This window comes from Suricata suricatta, chromosome 13 (genome assembly GCF_006229205.1).
Source record: "Suricata suricatta isolate VVHF042 chromosome 13, meerkat_22Aug2017_6uvM2_HiC, whole genome shotgun sequence".
In the NCBI taxonomy this organism is placed as follows: domain Eukaryota; kingdom Metazoa; phylum Chordata; class Mammalia; order Carnivora; family Herpestidae; genus Suricata; species Suricata suricatta.
The window spans coordinates 2,970,155-2,992,289 of record NC_043712.1 but is presented as its reverse complement, the minus strand read 5'-3'; the positions used below and the strand labels follow the sequence as shown (position 1 = coordinate 2,992,289).

At 59.4% G+C, this 22,135-nt stretch overlaps 1 long non-coding RNA gene across 2 annotated transcripts; it reads left to right on the top strand.

Annotated features, from left to right (window-relative positions):
- The first annotated feature begins 11,172 nt into the window (after positions 1–11,172).
- LOC115276496 lies at positions 11,173–17,380 on the top strand. 2 transcript variants are annotated; one of them, XR_003901965.1, is made up of 3 exons: positions 11,173–11,210; positions 11,834–11,937; positions 14,008–17,380. It is a non-coding gene; the product is annotated as an uncharacterized LOC115276496 (long non-coding RNA). The 2 variants fall into 2 exon arrangements; XR_003901966.1 differs by lacking the exon at positions 14,008–17,380 and adding an exon at positions 12,196–12,449.
- The last annotated feature ends 4,755 nt before the right edge of the window (positions 17,381–22,135 follow it).

Here is a 22,135-nt window from a genome sequence, read left to right as displayed (position 1 = left end):
TCTGCATCTGCAAAATGGGGGTAACAGCCAAGCCCTTCCCGTGGGCAGGGTGGAGAGTGGAAGAGGGAACCGCCAGATGAGGAGGGTGCTCAGGAACTCTTGACAGTGATTTTTATCCATTTGTCTCCAATGTTAGTGACTGCAGTCCATGAAGCCACCCACTTTGCCTCTGGGACCCACGAGTCTCAGGACAGTGTGGCCCACGGGGCTGGGTGCCTGGACGCCTCGGCCACTGGTCACACTTTGCTTCTGTGGCATAGGTGGAGAGGGCCGGGGTCCCTGTTGCTTCAGAAACTGCCCAGGGCAGTGCCCAGGAGCGGGGCAGGTGCAGCAAGGAGCTCCATCCAGCATCACAGAGCTCTGCGTCCGGGGGCCAGGCTGTGGGGCTGACCCCCCCCCCCACTGCAGACATTCTCAGGAGCGCCTGCCTGCTGCCCTGGGCTGCGGCCTGGGGCCATCTGGTCATTCTGACCCGCAGGTGCAAGAAATAACAGACACTCGGCCTCTGTTCCCTGGCACTGGCCCCCCTCCTCTTCCTAAAGCCCCTGCTCATGGGCCAGGGCTTGGCTGTGCCCCCTCCTCCATCCACGGGTCTCCACAACAGCCTTTCACCTTTCGGAGTCCCATGGCTACTCCATTTTCAGACGTGCTTTTGCTCTGCCTCCTGCCTGGGTCGCGCCGCCTGCGCGGGCTGGGAGCCTCTGCGAAGCTGAGTTACTGGCCTTTGTTGTGACGCCGGCCCCGGAGGACTGAAATCAAACGAGCGGCTTCCGCAGAGGGAGAGCTGGGGGGGCGGCTAACGAGCAGCTGTGCACATCCCAGGTCCTGGGGGTTAATTCCCAAAGAGCCAGATCAGAAACATGCCTAAAAGCCCAGTTTGATAAATTTCCAGGACGCCGATCCTGAGTGGAGCAAGGCGAGCTTGAAAGGAGGCGAAGGGATTGATGTGTTGCTGTTTGTTTTCACTGCAGCGGTGGCTGCCAGGCCGCTGGGACGCGGATGGGAGGCGGCGGGGACGGCCTTCGAAGAGCTGTCTCCTCCGTTCTTCATCCTCACTCTGTCCTCCGTCTTCACCCGACTCCCTGGGATGCAGAGCCCTGAATCCCAGGAAGCGTGAACTCGGCAGGGTCATCCTTCTTGCCAGCATGCACCCCGAATCCACGTCCCAGGAGCCTGGGGAGCTGACCCCGGGTGGCCCGGCTGGACGCCAGGAGGTGTGCCGACGGGCTGCCCGCCCTGGAACGGGGGCCGTGGCCCTGGGCAGCGGTCACGGCTGGCACCCAGCAGGCTCTGAGCTGGCAGCCGGGCACGCTATAGAGACGCTGCCATGGCCCCTGGGCCCAGGCACTGCCGGGAGAGGCGGGAGGTACTGATGCAGTCGGAGCCCCTGGGGCTCAGTCTCCGAGCTCCCCCAGAGCAAGCGGGTCCAGCAGCACAGAAAACCGTTCAGAATGCTGGAGACCGCTTTCTGGCGTCTGCGTCCCTACAGACCTGTGCTCTCCCTCCGTGACGCCTCGAGACCACGGCACACAGGCCAGCGGCTCCTCGCCCAGAGCCCCGGCGCTCCTCTCCCTGTTAGCATTCTTCCCCTTCCGCCAAGTCTGTTTCAGAAACAAGAGACAACAGGGAGCCACGAAAATAGGCGCCAGTGGGCAAACGGCTGATTGAGACTCCTAGGGAGCGGGGTGGGGGGCAGGGGGTGCGGTGGGGGCACGCTCACAGAGGGGGCGGTAGCAGGTGGTGTTGGAAGGATAGGTCACAGCAGGGCTCCCGACCACCAAGCACATGAACTTTGGGCCCATGCCCCCCCTGCCACGAGGCTCCCTCTCCCTCCCCACTTCCCTCTCCTCTTGCCCCTGCAGACAAGGCCACTCCCAATCCTGCTCCTCTTCTTTCTGGTCCAGGGTCCAGGCCAGTCCTCACAGGCCAACGGTGGTGTGCCCGGCCCTTCTAAGGGGGCGGGGGTAAGGTGGGCAGCCCAGGCTTCTAGGGGCTCCTTCTGTCCATGGAGGGTGAGCAGAGGGAAAGAGAGAGAGGGGAGGCGCGCAGCCAGGCCACCTACCCCCACCTGGTCTTTCTAGAGGTGCCCCCAGGTCTTCACCTAGAAAAGATGCTATCCACACACCGGTGGGCGGTGCCACCAAGGGGCCACCCTGTGCCCACCCACATGGAGGGGACCTGGCCCCAACCTGTCTCTGTGCCCCGCCCCCCAGCCTCCCACCACCTGCAGCTCCCTCTCCCCATCACCAACCGCCCCTGCTGCGCCCTGGCCTCCAGATGGCCCCCTGAGTCTGCTGTCCCCAAAGCACAGCGTTTGGAACACACTTCCCAGCCCTGTCTGCTGTCATCACCGCTGTGATGAGCTCACCCAAGGCGTGTTTACTTATCTGCTTATTTATTTATCTGGGGAGACAGACGGGCAGCGAGGGCTTCTGGGCCCCTCCCAGCCAGCCGCAGCACGGTGAGGACAGATGCTGTGTCCCTCCGCAGACCCAGCACACCCCGCCCCTGTCGGTCCTCGGTTTCCCCTGATCTAAGCTGAGGGGGCGGGGCTAACTGAACTCCTCAGACCTCATCATCCTGATCCTAATTCTGGCAATTTGGGGAGCAGCTGCTCTGGGCCCAGCCCTTCAGGTGTTCAGGGGGTGAGCCCTGTGCGGGCTGACAGTGTCCCCCAAATTCATGTCCATCTGGAGTTTAGAAAGTGACCTTATTTGGCCACAGGGTTTGAAGAGAGAGGTGGTCATCCTGGATCAGGGCAGGCCTTGCATCCGGAGACTGGTGTCCTTACAAGAAGGTAAGAGACGCAGACACAGAGCGACAGGCCGTGTGACCACAGAGGCAGAAATTGGAGGCAGGCGGCCACAGGCCCTGGAGCACTGGGGCCCCAGGAGCTGGAAGAGACAGGAAGACTCCTCCCTGGGAGCCTCCGGAGGGAGGCACTGCCGACACCATGACCTCCAAAACCCGGGAGCCACCCCTCGACACGGCAGCTGTAGGGCGCTAAGGGAAACCCCAGAAAGACTACCACCTTGGGAGCCACCCTGTCCTGCCGGGTGTTAGGAGAGGCTCCCTCAAGGAGGCCACTTTGTCACAGCTACTCAGTCCCACGCCATGAGTGTTTTCGTTATGCTCCGAAGGGGAAGGTCGCTTGTTCCGGCTCCAGTGGGGCCGCGGAGGGCAGAGGAGACAGGGGCCGCTCCTCAGCTAATTCACACCTCTGAGCAAGTGGCTTCTGAGCTGCCTGCCTGGGCCGTGTGGGCCGCGTCCGAGCACCTTTCTTCTCTGTGAGTCTGCTGAGCAGGGACTCCGTGCTGGGCAGGGGTGAGGCAAGGGGCAATGGGAGGTTGATGGCTCCCGGGGACATGCCAGCCAGCCAGGGTGAGAGGAATAAGGGACTGCGATCAACAGTGTGAGGGGCACACCACGTGGTGATGCCAGGCGGGTGCCCAGGAGGCGACACCTGGCCTCCCCAGGAGCGCACACACCTGCACTTGCAGGGGCCCGGGTCTCTCTCCCTGCCGATCTGCCCTGGGGGCCTCCAGCTCTTCCGCCACACCCCAACCTCTCTGTGTGGCTGTGGCAGGGACCTGGGGACATCCTCTTTCCTAAAGGCACAGCCCGGTCCTGGCCATACTAGTCCACGGTCCCGGAAACATGTGTGTGCAGATCCGGAGCTGCAGTCCTGGGCCGACTGCGCCCAGGACTCACAGATCATTCATTTCCTCTTTCATCAAACACTTGATGGGGTCCCTCTGTGGGTTTGTGCTGTATCCTGGGACACGGCTCCTGCCCTGGGCTAAGGGACATCTAGACCCATGAAAGGTCAAGTGTGGTTGGGGGTGGGGTGTCTGCCTCCACCCTCGTGTCCGGGACAGACCTTGTGGGCCGAGGTGGAGGGATGGTGGTGAAGGGCACAGGGTGTGCAGAGGCCCAGAGGCCCCGAGGGGCATGCGGTGGTCTGTGTGCAGCAGCAGCAGGGAGTGGACACCAGGCCGTGAGCCCTATGCAGCAGGTGTCCCTGGAGGTGGAGCTCAGGGGTCTGTTTTGCCCTGAACAGATGAGGGGCTTCAGGCAAAAGAGGCTCCGCTAGGAATGTGTTTGGTTGCCCCGTGGGACAGACTGGGGGCGAGACAGGTGTGGTGATGAGGCTGGTGTCCTCCAGGCAGAAAAGGGACAGGGCTGGGAGAGTGGAGTGACCCTTGAGCACCAGAGCTTGGAGCTGAGGGGGGGGTGGAGCAGTCTGGTGGGTGGTGAGCAGGTGAGAGCACATGGGGAGGGTGCAGGGGGAGATGAGGCCTCCCCAAGTCCTGCTGGGGTGACCTCCTGTGCTCTCACGGCACCCAGCGTGCACCAAGAGCTTGACATCACTGCAGCCGAGACAGATCCGGGCACCGCGGGGGGCTGCGGGCTCCCGCCCACGGGAAACATCTCCGCTGGGTGTGGGCATCACGGGGTCTGCCCCAGCCTGAAGACAGGGCATGCTGCAGACATGGAGCCGGTGGTCAAAGGCGTTAAAGCACCAGGCCTTCCTGGCAGCTGGTGACAGCCTCTCAGCCAGCGATTGCTACCTTCCAGAAATGTCCCCGAATGTAGCTCAGCACAGGTTTTGCTTGGCTAGCCGCGGTCTAGCGATCGTTAATATTAATACCCTTCATTAATATTGATGATGTCAGATGGGCTGTAGCTCAAGTTATTCTCAGAAGCACCCCGAGGGCCACCCTGCTACTCAGATCAGGAAGCTGGGCTGTTTGCTCCCCGTCACCCGGGGCTGTGGGCAGAGCTGGGGTCCACACTCTGGTCTGTGTGGCCTGGAAACTGCAGCCCTCCCCCAAACTCCGCCCTTCCCCCCTCTAGAGTCAGCCCTGTCCTGTAGATTCCGCCCTGCCTTCTAGACTCCGCCCCGCCCCTAGACTCCGCCCCACTTCAGACACCGCCCCGCCCCCTAGACACCACCCCGCCCCAGACTCCCCCGCGCCCCAGGGTGCTGCCACTGCTTCTCCCTGGCACCCTTGGCTCTGCAGATACTTTTCATTTCAGCTCCGTCAGAGGCGTGAGGGCCCTTAATGCGACCTGCTGGTGAGCAGGGACGGCGAGGGCGCCTGGACGAATCGGTCTGGGGTCGGGGATATCTCCGAAGCTGCGGGCGAGCCATCCATCACCCGCCACGCCGGCCCTGGAGACCTGCAGAGCCCAGTCTGCCGGCCGCCTGCCGGCTAGGAGGCTCTCAGCCAGAGGGCAAAACAGGGTTCAAATCAGGAAGCTGAGCGAAAAGAGCCTTCTCTTTGGAATGAAGGAGAAGATGGTTTTCTAAAAGCTAATAACTCTTTGAGACCAGAAAAGTGCTTCTTAGCTCACATGAGACATGATGAGACACACTAGCCGAGTTATAGGAACTTGCTAGATCACAGGGGGGAAAAGCCCATAACCAGCAAGGAAACGGCTCACTGCCTTGAGCGCTGACGCGTCAGGGCTGGGGAGATGTGAGCCTGCGCCCCGCTGGGTGAGCTGGGCCCTCGGGGTGTCCCGAGCAGAGCCCCCACGGAGGCAGAGGTCCGGACGGGGCAGAGGATGGCCAGCCGCCAGCTGCCCTGGAGTCCATTTCAGCCGAAGCAAGAGCCGGGTAGGCCTGGCCCCCTGGCTGGAGTCAGCCCATGACGGAGCTGGGGAGGGCTCCCCCCCACCCACTGAGAGCACCATTCCGCGGCCCCGCCCACCCGGAGAGGCACAGCCTGAGCCAGGCTGCGGCTGCAGGTGCAGCTCCGCTCGCTGCCCTGGTGCCGAGCCCGTAGGTGGCAAGGAGGGGGACCCACATGCGCCGCAGGTGTGAGTCCCTCTTCAGGCTTGGACTCTGGGGAAATAAGGGGCCTGGTTTTGCTGGAGCCAAAGGGAGTGAACAGGGGCCTCCCTGGAAGCGGTGCCCCTGGGCTCTGGATGGATGAGCTTGGGGCCCTCAGGCTTTCAAGCTGTCCTGGGAGCCAGGGTCCTACTGAGGTCAAAGTCAGCATTTGTGACCCCCGAGAGGACAGTCTGTGGGCATGGAGTGCAGTGCTGGGCACACAGGGGAAGGGGTCACCGGCCGGAGATGGGCCACTGGCAATCTAGAGCTGGCTGGAAATACGTCACCCGGCAAGACTCACTGCTGCCCTGGTAGGGAGTAAGCACCCCGTCACTCGAGGCATTCAAGTGAGTACAGTAGTCCTGAAGGGACTGTGGGCGAGCGGTTGGAAGGGAGAAGCCGCAAGGGCCTCAGGGATCATTTGGTCTCACTCCGTGATTTCCCTGAGGGGGAAAGTGGAGGACAGGGGCTCATACCGGCCTCGGCCCTTCTGGAGGCTCCACTGTCCCGTTGCAGGGGGCCAGCACCTGCCACCCTCCTCTGCTGGCCACGGCCCCCACCCCCTTCCCTGTGCAGCCCCAGGAGGGGGCCATTTCCTGACAACAGCTGGAGTGTCCCCCACCTTCATCATGAGCTCTGAGGGAGGGAATGTGACCCTGTGCTTGGAGCCCCAGGAGGGGCAGCAGGGGGGTGGGGACGCCCTGGGGGGCGGGGGAGGGTCTGAGCCGCTGGTCGGGGGTGGGCAGGGAGACGTCGTGAGGGCAGAACTGGGGGCTCACGGGAGGGGGTTGGGGGTGGCCGAGAGTGGAAGCAGATCTGCCAGGACGCCTACTGGACATTGGGATAGGGACGCACACTTGGGACGGAGACAACACAGGCTACCTGTCCTCATGGGAGATTCACAATGCGCCCCACCGGCCCCCGCTCCACAAACACACATAAACCTCGAGACATCTTCCTGGCCAGGGCCTCGGCGTGCTGGGGGGCTTCTCCCCACCACCTCCATCGTGGCCACGCCCGCACCCCCGCAGGCCGACATGTGCCACCAGGCGCCCTCTCAACCATGCCCAGCTTGGGGGCGCAGCGGGAAGCACTAGAGAAGCGCACGGGCGGGCATCTCTGAGCACCGGAAGAAGCAGAGAGGCAGGCTGGGCATGAACCCTCCACCTTGCTGGGCGTCCAGCAAGACATGGGGGCAGCAGCCACGCCTCCTGCAGGCAGTGACGGGCTGTTTGCTCCAAGGGAAACAGAGAAATTAGGTTTGTCCTTGTGAATCCTCCTGCCCAGAGCCCCAGGGACAGCGGGCCCTCGGCCGCGCGTGCATCAGGAGCAGGGCAGCCACGGGCCATGGCCGGTGTCCACGCCACCCGCTGGGCACCCTGGCAGGGCCTGTGGGGGAGGATCCACACAGGGGGCCCGGCGCTGAGGCCGAGTTGGTAGGGGCTGACCTGGCCACCGCGTTCTTGGTCTCCTGCTTGCCGGGGGAACCCCGTCATACTTGGGAAGAGCCCACCAGGGCCCAGGCCCACCCTCCCTGCGCCTCTCCCCACTGCTGGCCCTTCCTCAGGGCGGGGCTCCCTTGGGTGGAGCATCAAACCTCCCTTCTGGATGGCTCTGAAACAGAAACTCAGCACTGATCTGCCCCGGGACGGCAGCCTGCTGGGTCCTGCCCTTCCTGCCGTGGTTTGCGGGGCGCCTCCCGTGTGCCGGGCCGTGCTCCCGCATGGCTCTCCTTGGCATGGGGGCTGCGGCCCCTGTTTCGGCAGGAGGGACCCAGGGGTGAAGCAGCTTGTCCACGGTCGCATGTTAGGAAAAGGAGAGCCCATCTGGAGCCCGGGGCCTGATGTCTGTGCTCCTTCCAGGACTTGCTGACGAAGCTGTGGTGGTGGTGACCTTGAACACCCTCGGGGGCCTGGAAAGGAAGGGGAGGATCCAGTGAGCGCAGCCAGGGACCCTGGAGCCTTTAAAATGGACGTGAGAGGCGTGCCTCAGAAAGACCATCAAGTCTCCAAATAGCCAAGCTCCCCCTCGAGGATCAAGTCCTGGGAACAGCCAGAAAGTAGGACGGGGCAGTGGGGAGCGGCTTGCGCAGCGGGGGAGGGGTGGCTCGCACAGCGGGCCGGCCAGCCCTCCCCGCCCCCCCCCCCAGGCTAGAGCCACATTGCGAGGGGGCGGTGTCGCTGGGAGGCGGCTCCGGCAGCTGAGACCGGCTTTATATTTAGGTGGGGTAGGTGGCTGCCTACTCAGTGTGATTTCACAGGCTGTGGGGGCCCCTCCAAGCCCCAAAATACCTCCTCCACCTGCCTCTCGGTGCCGGCAGTCTCTGATAAGCATGGCGTTCTGTCCCAGGGTCAGAGAGAAAGCTGTCAGGCCTGACATTGATCTCAAGTCCACTTTCCATCAGGGAGCAGGTGCTCCGTGGACTTTTAGGCTGGAAGGGGCGCCCAAGTCCTGTCCGGGCGACGTTGCAGGCTCCCTTCCTTGTCCTCTGTGTCTCCCGTGGGAACAGTAGGGGCTAAAGGCAGTTGATTCTTAATGTACCCTGAACCCTGTCCTGAGCCTGGCTCTCTGCCGAATGCTAGGGCTGCTTCTGGCAGATTCCACACATCCCTGCTTGGAAGGACGCTGCGTCCAGAGGGAGAGACGGATGAAAGTGACAGCCTCACACGTAAATCACTGCTCATCGTGACAGGCCAAGAGAGAAAAGTACAGGGCACATGGCAGGGCATCCCAACTTTCTGAGGTTGTTCCAGGAGGGCATTTTAGCTGAGGCTCTGTGGATGAATAGGAGTTCTGTAGGCAATGCGCTGGGAAGAAGTTTCCATGCACAGGGGACAGTTCGGGGCAGGAAGAAGCTGGCATGGTAAAGAGCCCCACAGAAGCGGGGGCGCCCATCGGGGGAAGGCAAAGGCAGAGCCATGAGGCCGGGAGGTAAACTGAAAACACCTGGACCCTAAGTCAGTCCACACGCACACACACACACACACACACACACACAGCCAAGCCTGGGCACCTGCCAGGGACACCGCTGCCCGGCCCGCTCCAGCATTCCACCTCCCGGCAGTCCCCGGGTAATCCCGCACACACCCACGTCTGAGGTGCGCCACCCCCGGTGGGACGGGGACAGGGCATCTCGGGATCAGCCCAAGAAGCGTCGTGTGCCCGGCTTCCTTCCCTCCCCCGCCCCCAGGTCTTCCCCCCACCCCCCGCCAGGGGCACAGCACCCTGCTGTGATCGGGGCGTCACGGCACCTCTGTCCTTATTTTACCTTTATTACGGACGAGAGCATTCTCCAGACGGAGAACACACCTGTGGCTTTTCTGCATCCTTCAGAGGACGGGATTCAATTCTGGGCCCAACGGGCAGGTGTTAGGGCGCACCGTGGAGCGCAAAGTGGCAGAGACCGGCCGCCCGCGGGGCTGTGTGCTGGCATTTCTTTGGTTTACTCTTCCGTAAACGGCCCCGCCCCCTCCTCTGACAATAAAAAGCTTCAGATCATTAGGACAAAAAATGTTCAAAGCAGAGTGAAGATTCTGTTAATTCAGATCCAATTGTTTGGGAATGCGGAATAGCGGGCTCAGAGCACCTGGCGCCATGAGCCCGTGTGCGGAGTAGAACACGGCAATTTTTAGCTTTCCTGAGCGCCCAGACCAGCTGCTGACTCCACCTGGTAACCTTTTGGTTTAAAATCCTGTGATTCCACCAGCGGAAATGTTCTCGTTGACGGGTTGGAACCCCCTCCGAGGGGCTCAGGCGGCCGGGCAGGGGTGAGCAGGTGGTGGGGTGGGCTCAGCGCCGCCGGGCACCTGGGCCCTTCCTGCAGAGGCCCCTGCACACCCGGACCTTGTTAACGACGGGGAAGAAGCCTTCGCTCCGCCCTGCCACAGTCGGTCAAGGTCATGACTGTCTTGCGGTAGGAGGGGGTTGACCTCAGCCCCCAACCCCCGCCCCAGCACAGCCAGGTGCAGAGGGAGGCATCAGTGGGCGGAAGGGTCACTAAGAGGAACTTGCTTAGGTGTCATCGAGGCGGGTGTTCGAGAACCTGGGCTGCCTACAGGGCTCTTCCCACGGACAAGCCAGGACTTGGCTGTGGAGGGCAGAGTGAGGCACCGGTGGCTCTTCGGGGTGGAAGACTGTCACCTCCCTGCTTAGCAGAACGCTTGCTGAAACGGCTTTGGAGGACAAAGAGAGGCCTTGGGCGGAGCCCGGATGAACGAGTCCTTGTCAGCTCGTGGTGAGTGTGCACCAGAGGAGAGTCGAGTCGGGGGTCGCCAGTCCCGGGGCCGGTGCTCACAGACACGGCCCAGGAGATGAGCGGTCTGGGCAGAACCCACGACTGCCTGTCATGCAGGGAGGGACTCGGGTCACTTCTCTCTGACCTCACGTTCTGCATCTGTAAAGCGGGGACAAGAATCCCAGCCTTGTGGGACGTGCACATGCGGGTAGGAAGGGGGCAGGCGGCGTGTTCTACCGCGGTCGGCGCTGTTGTCACACAAATGGTAAACACGGTCTGATTTTGAATTACACAAGAAAAATGTGTGTGGGGTAAAATATGGACGTTTCTCTTTCTGCCACGTGCTCCAGCTAAACTGTTAACTACTCACTCTGTGGTGTGTCTCCTCCCCGTCCTGCTTCTCCCCGCCGCCATCCTCACCGTCACTGTCACCGTCACCACCATCACTGTCACCGTCCTCGCTGTCACCACCTTCACTGTCACCATCCTCACCATCACTGTCACCGTCACCACCACCGCTGTCCTCACCGTCACCGTCACCGTCACCATCACCACCATTATCTTTGCCATTATTGTCACCACCAACACTGTCACCACCACCACCATCATCATCACTATTACCATCACCACTGTCACCATCACAACCACCACCATCACCACCACAATCATCACCATCACTACCACTACCACCATCACCAGCACTGTCACCACCACCATCACCACCATTGACGCACTATTTCCACCATCACCATCATCCCCACCACTCTTACCATCAGCAGCAGCACCATCACCATTACCATTGTCACCACCATCACCATGATTATTCTGCATAAATGGGATTATGCTAAACACATCCCATGGATAATCAATGTGTCTAAAGAGTCTTTTCATGTCAATATGAAGAGGTAAGTTTATTTTATTTTTTTTAACATTTATTTATTTTTGAGAGACAGAGAGACAGATCGTGAGCAGGGGAGGGGCAGAGAGAGAGGGAGACACAGAACCTGAAGCAGGCTCCAGGCTCCGAGCTGTCAGCACAGAGCCCAACGCGGGGCCCGAACCCACGAACCGTGAGATCATGACCTGAACCAAAGTCAGACGCTCAACCAACTGAGACCCCCGGGCGCCCCTGAAGAGGTAAGTTTAATTATTCTTGATGGCTGAGTATGTCATTGGCTTAGAGCAGCTTTTGTCTTTAAAAAATTTTTTTAATGTTTATTTATTTTTGAGAGAGATTGGGCAGGGGAGGGGCAAAGGGAGAGGGAGACACGGAATCCAAAGCAGGCTCCAGGCTCTGAGCCGTCAGCACAGAGCCTGACGCGGGGCTCGAACCCACGAACCGTGAGATCATGACCCGAGCCGAAGCCGGACGCTCAACCGGCTGAGCCCCCCAGGCCCCCAGCTTTTGTCCTTTTACAGATCCATTCCCACCGTGATGGACGTTGGGTTGTTTGGCTTTCTACTTTGGCAAGCGATGCCGCAATTTACATCCTTGGAGAGCCTGTGGGTAGACAGACTAACGGCCTCCCCTCCCAAAGATGTCCACTCCTAGTTTCCAAAGCCTGAGAGTGATTACCTTGCATGACAGAAGGCATTTTGCAGACGCGATGAAATTAAGGATCTTGAGACAAAGAGGGTGTCCTGGATTGCCTGGTGGGCCCAGTGTGGTCACGAGGGTCCTCACAAGAGTCCGGTCAACACCGTGATTGTAGGCTTCTGATCTCCGTGCATGTAAGAATGTAAGACATTCTTCTTTGTAGAAATGTGTTACAGAAGCAATTGGAAACCGATACATCCGTCTTTGGGACCGTGTATGAATTTCTATAGGCTAGAAATTCTAGAAATGAATTTGCACAATTGAAGGGTATGTACACTTAACAGCTTTTCTTAACGTTGCAAAATGGCCCATTAATAGAGTTCACCAATGTGCACACAGTTACACATGGGGTCCGACTCTTTGCTTCCCACACCGAAGCGAGCTTTGAATATTTTCACTATTTTAAATTTTCATCAGTTTAGAGAAAAAAATGTCATCTCACGAAAGTTTAATTTTAATTACTTTGAATGATGCTAATTGTATTTTTTTTTTTTTTTTTTGCTTCTGGGATTTGTCTGTTTACAGTTTTTGCTTGCTTTGTTTGTCATGATTTTCTTATTTACTTGTAAACACTCTTATATTTTCTAGAGAGTAATCTTTTATTTATTGTAGAGGTTGCAAATACTTTCCCAGTCAGTTACTTGTCCTTTGGATTTTTTTAAAACAGTGTCTTTGGTCAAGTAGAAGATATAAAACAGGTTTTACAAGTGAAATATGTGGGTGGTTTTCTTTTTGGCTTCCGCGTTTCATGTTTACACGTTTTTCTTTCCCAAAGAATATAAACATGTACTACTCTGCATTTTCTAAAATTTTATAGTCTGTTTATTACATTAAATTGTTAAATTGCTCATTATTCTTCTTTTCGTGAAGGCTGTGAGGCAGGGATCCAATTTTTTTCTCCCGATGGGTGACCACTTGTGTCAATGTCATTTGTTGAAAAGAATATTCTCTCCCCTTGTGTTTGCCGCATTTCCCCCTAAACCAACGCCATATATATTTGGGTCTGTGTCTGCGATTTCTATTCTGTCCCGTTAGTCTATACATGTACCTTTACGTTAGAACCTCTTTGTCTCAATTACTAAACCCAGTAGCAAGTCTAGAAGCCAAGTCATAGAAGTCCTCTATATTTGATATCTTTCTTCTTTAATCTGAAATTTCTGAAGTGTTTTTTTCTGAAATATTCCAGGTGTTTGGCTTGTCAGTTTCTGGGGTCTAGGGTTTTTTTTGTTGTTGTCTCTTAAATTTTTTATAATGTTTTATTTTTGAGAGAGACACACACCCCCAGAATCTGAAGACAGGCTCCAGGCTCTGAGCTGACAGCACAGAGCCCGACACGGGGCTCAAACCCACGAACCGTGAGATCATGACCTGAGCCGAAGTCAGATGCTTAACCAACTGAGCCCCCCAGGAGCCCCAGTTTCTGGGATTTTGATTGGGATTGGAGTGAATCTAGAGGTCAGTTTGGGGAAAATTGATACCTCGACAGCATTGAATTTTCCAGCTCATGACCACGGTCTCCCTCCATTGGCTTAAGGGCTCTGTGATGTCTTTTAGCAAAATGTGGTCATTTTCAGCAAACAGCTCTAGAACCTGTTCTGTTAAATTTGTTCCCAAGAATCTCATTAGTGCTATTTTACTTGGTATTTAAAAAGAAATATCAGGGCGCCTGGGTGGCTCAGTCTGTTAAGCGTCCGACTTTGGCTCAGGTCATGATCTCGTGGTTCGTGAGTTCGAGCCCCGTGTCGGGCTCTGTGCTGACAGCTCAGAGCCTGGAGCCTGTCTTCAGATTCTGTGTCTCCCTCTCTTTCTCTGCCCTTCCCCAACTCAGGCTCTATCTCTATCTGTCTCAAAAATAAATATTAAAAAAAAAGTTTAGAAAGAAGCATCAATTTCTGATTGTTTGTATATAGAAGTAAAATTGACAGCGTCTCCTCGTGGCCTCTGGAATTAGTACACTGACTCATTAACTCTGGCAGCTTTGCCTGAGGATTTCCTCTGGAGACCACCTTGTTGTTTGTGACTATTTGCTGGGACCATTTGCTCTTTCCTTTCTAAAATTGTTTTTTACATTTTTATTTTTATGTTTGAGAGAGAGAGACAGAGTGTGAGGGGAGGGGCAGAGAGAGAGGGAGACACAGAATCGGAAGCAGCTCCAGGCTTCAAGTGGTCAGCACAGAGCCCGACGCAGGGCTCGAACCCACGAAATGCAAGATCATGACCTGAGCCAAAGTTGGTCGCCCGACCAACTGAGCCACCCCGGAGCCCCTGCTGCTTCCTTTCTAATCTGTGTCATTTCTGGCCTTGTTCCTGCCTGCTTGTGCTGACTATGATCTCCAGGACAACGTGGAAGAGAAGAGTGGACCCAGAGCCTCATTCCTAGTCCTTGGCCACATGCACTTGACCTGTCAGCACCAAGGCCAGGCACCCCGCAGACACGAGTCACCCTTCTACTCCTAGTTGCCTAAGAATTCACATCATGAATGCATGTTGGATTTCGTCAGATGATTCTTCTGCATCTGTTGAGATGCTCATGTATCGATATCAGTGTCTATAACTTGGTGTATTAATTAGCAAATTCATTAATTGATATAGCAAATTGCACTGATTGATCCGTCAACGGATGGATAACCAACCCTGCGTTCCCGGGCTAGACCTTGCGAGACGTCGTGCGTTTGTGTCTGCTGATACTTGGTTGAGGATCGTTGTGGCCGTGCTGTCAGGGCGGCTGGCCTGCCGTTTCTTTCCCTCCAATGTCTTTGTCTGGTGTTGTCTGGAATCAGTGGTCCTGGCTTCGCAGAAGGAGGAAGTCCAGAACTTTCTGCATGAGCTGGTGTGGGAGTTGCTAGGGATTCTGTTGGAAATCCTCGGTAGAATTCGGCAGTGAAGACATCTGGTGCCCCTCGGCCCCCCCTTGAGGCCCTCCCCCGTGTCCCGTGTGCCCGGAGGTCGGGGCCAGGTCCCTCCCAGGGACTGGCTGGGGCACGTGCCCCTTCTCTCTGGGGTCACTGTTTCCTGCTGCTCATCAGACATTGAGACCGTCCCTTCCTCTGTTGTCCTGCCTCTTCCAGCCACCTGAGGCCCGAGGGTGAATCTGTCCCCGTCACACATTATGGCTGGGAGGCTGGAATGCATTGTTTCAAAGACAGTTTCTCTCTGAAGGAACCTGGGAGGGAACGGAGGTAGATTCATCAGCTTTGGTCCATCATCTCAAAACTTCTGAACTTTTGTCTAAAACGTAGAGCAGGTCCAAGATGATGTCCACAAGGGCCTCGCTCTCAGTGCGGTGTCCCCCAGACGCGCCCCGGACCTTGCCACCGATGGGGGTGGGCCCGGGTCTGCGGGTCTGTGACCTGGTCCTGCCCCCACACCTGTGGACACCCCGGTGCGAGAATCAGTGAGGTCAAAGTGGGCTGCCGGTCCCTTCCGGCAACTTCTCTCCCGCGCACTCCACCCCCCAGCCGTCGTCCTGGGCCCGGCGGACCCCTGCGGGCAGAACGCAGCCCAGGAGCCCAGGGGCTTGAGTGGCTTGCTGCCTGCAGGTCCTCCGGGGAGGGGACTTGGGGCCGGGAACGAACCAGGCGCCTTCCCGCAGGCAGCGAGGGGACCTTTGCAAGCAACTCCCACCTCTTGCTCCTAGATTAACGGAGGGACCTGGGAATAAGGACTAGACAGAAAGCAGGGCGAGTTAAGAACCTGACACTCACATCTCTAGGCTCAGCCAGTCAGAGGCATGGGAGGGAGCCAGACCCGAGTCTGTGGCCCCTCCTCGGGGCTGAGGGGCCCCCTGCCCTGTCTGACCGTGTTTGTCCTCCCCAGTGGGAGCTCGAGAATTCCACCTCGCAGGGATTTTGGGCACTGCGGGCACCAGAGACTTGACCTTCCGATGTGCTGCTCACACAGCAGCTCTGGAGCCCGAAGGGTGGCCCAGTCCCGGGGGCTCTGGTGGGGCAGCCTGTCATACCTACAGGGCCCTCCATGGGTCATTCACTGCCCTTCTCCACTGTGACAACGATCCCTCCTGTGACAACGTGGCTGCCACCACATCCGTGACTGCAGGGCTGACCTCCCTGGAGACCGTTGCTCCGTGGGCCTGGTGGACGTAAAGGCAGTTGGGGCTTCGCCCTCAGGTCCAGAGAGAGACTGGCCTAGCCTCACGGGGCAGGCGGGCACCTGCGGCAGGCAGGGAGGGTGCTTGCCCATGGCCACAGAGCAGGCTGGTGGCAGGGTCCACGCCAGGGGACCGTTTCATGCCACCAAACATCTGAGCAGGACGTGCTGTGGGCTGGACTTCACTCTCTAGCCACGTGATCTGGCGGCCCCATGAGGACCCACCTGCGGGGGGAGAACCTGGTCTGCCTTCCTGGAGGTGACGGCAAGTCCAGAAGCTCCCGCAGTCAGAGCCTGGGGTGCGCCATGTCCGCCCCCCACAACGCGACCTCCCATCGGAGCTCCCGGGAGCCCTTCTGTGTCATGCCCACCTTTGCACCAGTCTTGCCCACGCCCTGGTCCGCGGATGCTCCTGCCGGCCCCAGGGAAGGGGGCGGGCCGTGACTAGCCCAGGAGAGCGGATGCACTTTCCTCCCAGGAGAGAACCAGTCCTTTGCTGTGTGTGGTCCGCCTGCCTGCTTCCTGCTTCCTGCTTCCTGCCTGCGCTCAGGCAGGAGGGAGAGAGCCTTTGATGTGTGTGCTTGCTGCTCTGTCTTCCTATCAGGGAGGGTTCTAGAAGGTCAGACAACACGGGCATGCAGCTAACTGCTCGGCTCCGTGCCTTTTTTGGGGCGTTGGCAGCCAGCCTCCCTCACCAGCGGGGCTGATGTCCTCCTGGTCGCTGTGCGCATGACTTGGGTGATTCAGGGCTGGGCCCCCAGCACCAGGAGACCACTGTGGACCCCCCTGCCTGGTCTCACCACTGCTCCTGCTCTGCCTTCCTTACCAAACCACCATCCTCTGCCACAGGGCCTTTGCACGGGCTGCTCTGATGTGCCGCTCTCCCCTCATCCCTGTGGTTTACCCTCTGTACGCTCCCCACAGAGGAGCCTTCCTGACCCCATCGCCTACAGCACCCCCTCCCCCCTGCCTTGTCCTTATGTGTGTATAGCAGACAAGAAGCACTCTTCCAGCTTCTTCTGGGCTTACTGCATGGCCGCTGCTTTCTGCTGGCTTCTGTCTCTGCAGCAGGCCAAGTGCAGGGACACGGAGCCCAGTCAGAGGCGATTTGTGCCCCCTGCGGAGAGCCTGGCAGGAGCCGGCGGCCACTCCAGCCACCATCCTGTGAATGCACAAAGACTCGTGAGACCAGGACTCTGAAAGCAAAGGGACCCGGGACCCAAGGCGCCTGTCAAGGTCGCGTCAGCGCCTAACACGGGAAGTGCATTCGGTGCTCCAGACAAACCGGAATGCTGGCTGGTCTCAAACGAAAGTCCACTGTGGGGCAGAACGGTGGCCGGTGGCGGGCGGTGGGCAGGCAGGGTCAGTCCTCCTGGCCACGGGGGAAGGTTCCAGCAGGGCTGGCGCCAGATGTGCGGCTCCGTTTGGAAGAGTCACCTTAAGGTGGCGACTGAGCGGCCATTTCTCTGGGGGCTGGAGGAGAACATGTGCACAGACGACCGCCACCCCTCACCCGCAGACCTGGAAGGTCCCGCGCCAGTTTGAAAACAGCCAATCATGAAGCTCCAGCTCCCATCACCCTGACAGCGGAGGCAACCTATCCCATCCCGCCACGCCCCGGAAAGGCCCTTATTTGATGATCTGCCCTCCCAAGGTCAAACCCCTCACCCCCTCACCCATAAACCCCCCCGCCCATCACCTATAGGCACGACTTCCCCGACTCCCCACTCCCGGGGTCATGGGACCTCACCCGGGAATCGCAGATCCCAATAAAGGCTTTCTTGGCTCCATAACCTGGTCTCTTTCCTCCCATTTCTGCCTCCATCTATTAAATCTTACACCGCTGCCCGGTGCGGGCCCAGGGGACGCGCCCCAGGCTGGAGCCTCACTGGATTAGTCTGCAGCTGGGACCTCAGCAAATGTGCACACAGGGGTAGGAGCTGTCACCTGCCCCCCGTCCCAGGACTGTCGTGCAGGGAGCAGGACCGCCTTGGAGGCCGGACTCCGAGTGGCCCCAGTCACGTCTGTGCCTCACAGGAGCCCCCCTGCCCCCCAAGCAGGAGATCAGACTTGCAACCTCCCCTTGTGCCTCTCTGCCCCTGGCTACTGACCCAGACCCAGCATTTACCCTGAGTCCCAAGCAGCTGAGCACCGGCCTGGGGCCAGGAGAGCCGGGGGGGGGGGGGGGGGGGGGGGGGGGGGGGGGGGGGGGGGGGGGGGGGGGGTGTGGGCAGGTCTCTGCCTGCAAGTCTGCTCAGCCCAGTTCTTCCCCCAGACACACTCCCTTGGGAAGGGCCAGGGAGCCCGATTGGGACAGGCTGTGGTTATTTCCTGGCTCTGCGGAGTTTTAGAGCAGGGCCTGGAGGGACCGGGTAGAGACCCAACAGATGCTGATGGAGGGCATCAGAAAGCCCCAAGGCCTGCAGCCCTGCCAGGGGCAAATCTTGGGAGGCATCGTGGGTGGGGGCGGGGCTGGGAGAAAGGCCTTGGGTGCAGAAGACAGAGGCAGAGCTCAGGGGCATTTGGCCCCAGCGAGGAATCCTCTGGAGGGCACTGTGGCAGGAAGGTTGGGGGCGAAATGCCACCACATCCTGGGGGCCCATTTGCCACGAGAGGCCTGTTTCGTGGCTGAGTTGCAGCGCTCCTCCTGGGCTCCATGTCGCCCGGGGGCCCGGGGGGATGGCTCAGCGCCTCCGCACAAGGCATGCTCGGAGAAGGGGCTGCCTCTCGCTCTGCCACATTTCCTTCTCTGCTTGGATAGGCACGCTCACTCCATGTTGGCCTGCCCCTCCCCCTCTCCTTCCCAAGTGCCACGGGAATTCTCTCTCCACACGCACATCTGACCCCGTCACTCCTCTGCTCCAACACCTGCTGTAGCTTCCTAGTGTTTTCAGGCTTGTCTACAGCAAGTCCTTGCCAGGACCCCATCCCCCCAGGTCCTGTCCCCTGGAGCAGGGTTGGGGGCTGCTGGCCCTCCCTCCCTGCCGGGGTTGGGGGGCCTCTCTCTGCACCCAGGGAGCCCAGCCTCTTCTCAGAGCAGATTTGCTGAATGGATGAAAATGCAAATTACAGAAGCTCATTCCTGGGAGGTGAGAAATCCGGCCTCAGCAGGAAGGGCTTAGATGGGCCAGATTCTTTTCTCTTCCTGCAGTTTAGGCCCCAGAGTGGCTGCCTGAGCCTCAGACCCGCCTTCCTCCAGGAAGCCCGCCCTCCCAGCGGAGCTGCTGGCCCTTCCTTTATGGACCAAATGGGACAAACCTTCTAGGAGGTGCCCCTGGCTTCCCGTTGGCCTTGAGGGGCTTGTACTGTCACCCCGATGGGATTGGTGGGAATTTGGGTCAGGGGAGGCTCTGGGGCTCATAATATGAGGCTCCAGGGGAGCGAGCCCCCCTTGCGCTTCCCCTCCAAGGAGGGTCCATCTTGCCTCTGGACATCTGCAGAGAGCCTGGTGCAGTTCCTGTTGAGAGGGTGTGTGTGTGCTTGAGTGCATGTGTGTGTGTGTGTCTGTCCCCATGTGCATGTGTGTGCGTGTGCGTGCATCCATGTGTATCTCATGTGCATGTGTGCGTGGAAGCACGTGTGTGCATGTGCAGGTGTGCGTGGGTGCACGCATGTGCATGTGGGTGTGTATGCATGTGCCTATGCGTGTGCGTGCACGTGTGTGCCTGTGCGTGCATGTGCCATGTGCACACATGTGTGGATGTTTGTGCACGTGCACATCCATGTGCACCCATGCACGCACATGTGCGTGTTCTAATCTAGTTCTAAAACACGACCCCAGCCATCTCACAGGGAGCATCAATGAATATTTACTACCTTGGTTTTTTTTTCCCAAAAAAAAAGTAATTTCGCTGTCGGGTTATTAAATCTATTTTTATTGCTACAAAAATGCCTCTCATCCATTAAGATGAGGGCGCCTGGTGCTCGCAATGATTGTGTTTCGGCCGCTGGGGTGCCTCCCTGTTCTGCAGGAGGGGGGCTGGTTGCGGGGCCCCCAGCCGCACTGGGGCGCTGACACCCGTTCGTTGCCTGGAGGGTAAAAGATGCAACTTCTCAGGCAGCCACAGGTGGATGGGATACTTGGGCCTGGGCCCCCCAAACCTGAAAGCCCCCGGGCCAGGCCTGCCGCAGTGAAGAACTGAGTGGTTTTCTGTTCACCGTTAGCAAGCCTTGGCCAGGAGGGCCCCGGGCAGGTGCCAGAGCCCAGCGGCCCCCCAGGGCTCAGTCCTGTGGTGAGAGGCCGCCTGACCTGCTCCCCCAGACCAGGAGCCCGCTGTGGGGGGCCCGGCCCTTGGGTTTGGGACCACTCAGCCGGACCCCTCCGCAGTCACCTGCTATGCCTGACTCAGAGCGCGGCAGCGACCTCGGCTTGTCCCAACGGTGGGCGGTTCCCATACGCCCTGGCCCTCGGCCCCACACCAGCCTGTGCCCTGCTGGAAAGGGCGGGGCAGCCCCCGCCCCCGCCCTGCCCCCGCCGTCTCTGCTCTTGACCTGCGAGGTCCCCGTCTTCCTTCGGTAAACTGTCAGCAGTTCATGGGCAGCTGATCACCCAGGGCTCAGACGCTCGGGGCAGAGGTCTGGGCCCCATCTCTGTGCCTGGTCCTGGGCTCTGGGCTCAGAGAGGGTAGGGGTGTGGCGCATGGGTGCACAGTGAGGGAAGGCAGCGCTGAGCTTTGAACCCAGGCCTTCTGCCTCCATCCTCCACCCTGCGCCCCAGACACGCACCACACCAGGAGGGACCAGAATCTTCCATGGCGATTTGTTTCACCTCCACGTGGCCTTTGGATGTAGGGACACAATCTCCATTTAGAGACAAGGATACTCGGAGGGTCCAGACCTGGCCGAGGCACCCACTCTATGCCCAGGGGCTTTGGCGGTCCTCGGCATAGAGGCCAGCCCCGCCCCTGGCCTCCAGCTCTTGCAGTCGGAGCCCCTCGGCTGTCACTGCTCACCACGGCCCCGGCCACTCTCCAGCCTCTGGTGGCTTCCCCGGGGGTCCAGGCCCCCCCCCCCCGGCAGTTCCCAGCCTCTGTTCCCGGGCCCGGGTCAGCTGCCCCGGCACTCTCTCAGACCCCAGCCCCAAGGCGCCTCGCTCAGCTGAGCCTCTGGGACCTGCCTCCTCGGGGCAGCTGCCTGTTGCGCCCGGAACACGTGTCTTTCCTTCAGAGCTCGGGCTGCTATTTAGCTATTTGAGGTCGGGTTCGCCCTCCTGACGCTGGGCACCCGGGGGCAGGCTGGGTGCCCTGGTCAGGCCTGACCCCCTTCGTCTTCCGTGAAGGAATGAACAGCAGCTCGGTGCTGGCTCTGATTGGCTCCTGCTCTGACAAGCCCCCAGGAAGCGGCAATTCCCGCCTCACGGGTACAGATCCAGGCCCAGAGAGGGTTTGACACTTGCCCATGGCCACACAGCTCTGAGGCTACGCCAGGTCGGGCAGGGTCCAGCAGTCCAGCGGGTGTCAGAGCCTCTGGGTTCTGACTTCCAGGAGCCCCAGGTGCCAGAGAAGCAGGACAGGACAGATGGAGATGGTAAGTCGCCTTCCCCACTTGTAGCCCCCTTGGGCAGCTGGCCAGGTTGCGACCCAGTGACTGAGAATGGCGTTTTCAGGAAGGATGCTGTGGGACACTTGTGGGGGAAAGGGTGCAGCCGAGCCCTCTGACTCTCCTGGGCCCAGGCTTGACGGTCGGTCTGCCCTGCCGTCTGCCCACCCTCACCCCTACCTCCGGAGCCAGACCTGTGCACACTTCCCGGGGATGGGATCTCGGAGGTCCTTTCACTTTTCAAAGCATGTTATTTCTGGTCCTCTCTTCCCCTGGGAGAGAGGCTGGGCTGGCCCTGTGACCTCTCAGGGACTGGGGGACAGGGACCAGGGCCCTGCCAAGGGCCGGGACATAGTAGGGGGGTGCAGAGGGGCCGTGGGTGCCTCAGGGCAGGAAGGAGGCTCAGGTTCCTGTGCGCAGCTGACTGACTCCACCCCTGACCTGGGGCTCCCGCTCCCGCCGCCCCAAGCTCTTCCTCCGGCCGGGCTTCTGCTCACCTCACAGGCCCCCTGGACAACTGATTTGACTGTGGGGCCTCGCCCGGGTCCAGCGATACCTCCGCTCCGCCACCAGGGACTGGGTTTCTGGGGCCAAAGGGAGAGGAGGCAGAGATGAAGAGGTGTGAGGACCGATCAGAAAACTCAGTCTCAGTTTTGAGTTTGCGAAGCACTCGTCTAAAATACAGTCCGAAGGGGCACCTGGAGGGCTCAGTCGGTGAAGTTTGGTTCAGGTCATGAGCCCCCGAGCCTGGAGCCTGCTTCGGCTTCTGTGTCTCCCATTCTCTCTGCCCCTCCCCTGCTCACGTTCTGTCTCGCTCTCT